At 57.5% G+C, this 1,995-nt stretch overlaps 1 protein-coding gene across 3 annotated transcripts in view; it reads left to right on the top strand.

The window, feature by feature from the left end:
- The window catches only part of DLGAP2 (DLG associated protein 2), a 484,295-nt gene that overhangs the window by 163,015 nt on the left and 319,285 nt on the right, over window positions 1–1,995 (top strand). The gene's annotated exons all lie outside the window — the stretch shown is intronic.

The following is a 1,995-nucleotide window of genomic DNA, read 5'->3' as shown; positions in this document are numbered from 1 at the left end:
CCTTGCGGCTTCCCCTTCCCGGGTCCTCCCCTGCCCGGGCTGCCGGCGTGTCCGCGCCGCTCGCTCGCCCCCGAAGCCGCTGCCACGGCCGGGGCGCGTTCCTGCCCTCCGGGGAGCCACGGGTGCCATGGAGGACCTGGGGTCAGGTCTGCACGGCCGGTGGCCTGGGGCGCTCTGCTGCGATCCCGAGAACACGAGCTCAGCCTCCCGTTCACCGCCATCCCCTCCCCGCCGGTCACGGGGGCCGTTGGGCGCGCGCGTGGGCCTCTCCGTGGTCACAGACGCAGCCGCCCTCCAGGACGGCTGGCCAGAGCCCGCGCTGCGCCGAGCGGAGCCGGGCAGGCGGCCCCCTTTGTAGCGGCTGCAGCCGGCGAGCCCGAGCCCCCTCGGCTGCCAGGCGCTGCGTGAAACAGGATGAAAGCGGCCCAGGCGCTGGAGCTGCTGGGGAGCGCTGCCCTGTTTTTATGCCACGAAACCTGAAAAACGTCTTCAAAAAGCAGGGGACTCCAGCACTTAGCGCCGACCGAGTAGCCGTCCTCTGCTTGTCAGAGGTGACAGTGTTTGAAGTGCGCTGGTGATTGCTGAGGTTTGGGATGAAGGCTGCTTCAGAGCACGCTGGCTTTGATGGGGGTCCCCGCAGCTCCGGGGTGGTGGCTCGGCCCTTCGGCTTTGTCAGCTGGGGACTTTGAAGCGAGTGCCTGGCGTGCTGAGCTGAACAGAGAGGTGCTGTGAGGGCCCCCCTTGCTGCTTCCCTTGCTGGGCTGACATTTTCTCTCTTTGCTGAACCTTGTGCAAAAAACATGCTCCCCTCTGAATCGCCGCTCTCCCCTTTCTAATGAAAGAGAACGCCAGAAAGGGATCTGTCATTAACTCGGGCTTCTCGGGAATTGCTGGTTTTAAAAGTTCCTCTTGTAAATGACCACAATGCCTTTGCGTACATGTTGTATTCTGTGCAGACCTGGGCAGGTCCAGTAAGAAGATGCTATTGGTTTGTCCATATTTAGGTGAACGTTGACGATTTCATTCATAATTTTGTCCCCAGAGCTCAGGTGTGTCCCCAGATATTCTGTGGCCTTTTACAACTCAGTGGCACTTCTTGCATTTGAACCAGTTTTACTGACCAGCAAGTGCCCGCCCAGGACCCACAGCACAGAGCCATTCATCTAAAGGAGACCTTCACCCAGGGTGGCACAACCCCCAGGTGCACAGTTAGGAAGTGGGGGCCCATGTGTGGGATTTGGGCACGGCAGTTTCATCCAGGGTCACTGCATGCGTGACAGGTCTGGGGTCGTGGGACAAGCAGGTTCCCACACCAGCAGCGGGGGGGGGGAATTCTCTGACTGGCTGTAATCCTCACCCTCAGTCTGCAGCCCTGATTCAATAGTAAGTATTTGCAGTCAATGAACATCGCATATTTTTAACCAAGTCACTTCACTGTATCTATGGCTGAAACGAAAGTGAAGAACCTGAAAATAAGTGATGGATAGTAACAGTGTTCACATTGGGAGAACAGAACTGCAGCAGGCACACACAGTTTCAGTGTGGCAGGCCCCACGTCCCCCACTCAGACTGAGCGCCACCTGAGGTGAGGCTGCAGTGCGAGCCTCTGAAAGTGGTGCTGAGCGTGTCCGAGCAGCCAGCTTCCAAAGCAGTGTTGTCACTTGTACCCAAATGCTGCTTAACTTCGTAGCTTAGCTTTCTTTTTCTTAAATGAGTGAGTCTTTACATTAGTGAGTTAGAGTGACATTCTCTGGAAATATGGTGACAACACAGGTCAAATGGAGACCGTCAGCGTGCTGGACACAGAAGCCTGAGCCTTGCCGACTGTGTGTGTGACTGAGAGAGCACCTTCTCCCCCTTTAGCCCACTGCGTGCCACACTGATGCTTGTCAGGGAGACAGAAAGGCCCACTCTGACCTGCCCATCTCACAGGTGCACACACACGTGAGCACACACTCCATCACATGCACACACACGTGAGCACACACTCACCCA

The sequence above is a fragment of the Hipposideros armiger genome, unplaced genomic scaffold, assembly GCF_001890085.2.
Source record: "Hipposideros armiger isolate ML-2016 unplaced genomic scaffold, ASM189008v1 scaffold_538, whole genome shotgun sequence".
Classification (NCBI taxonomy): domain Eukaryota; kingdom Metazoa; phylum Chordata; class Mammalia; order Chiroptera; family Hipposideridae; genus Hipposideros; species Hipposideros armiger.
Note: the sequence above shows the minus strand (reverse complement) of the source record. Positions and strands in the feature narration are given on the sequence as shown.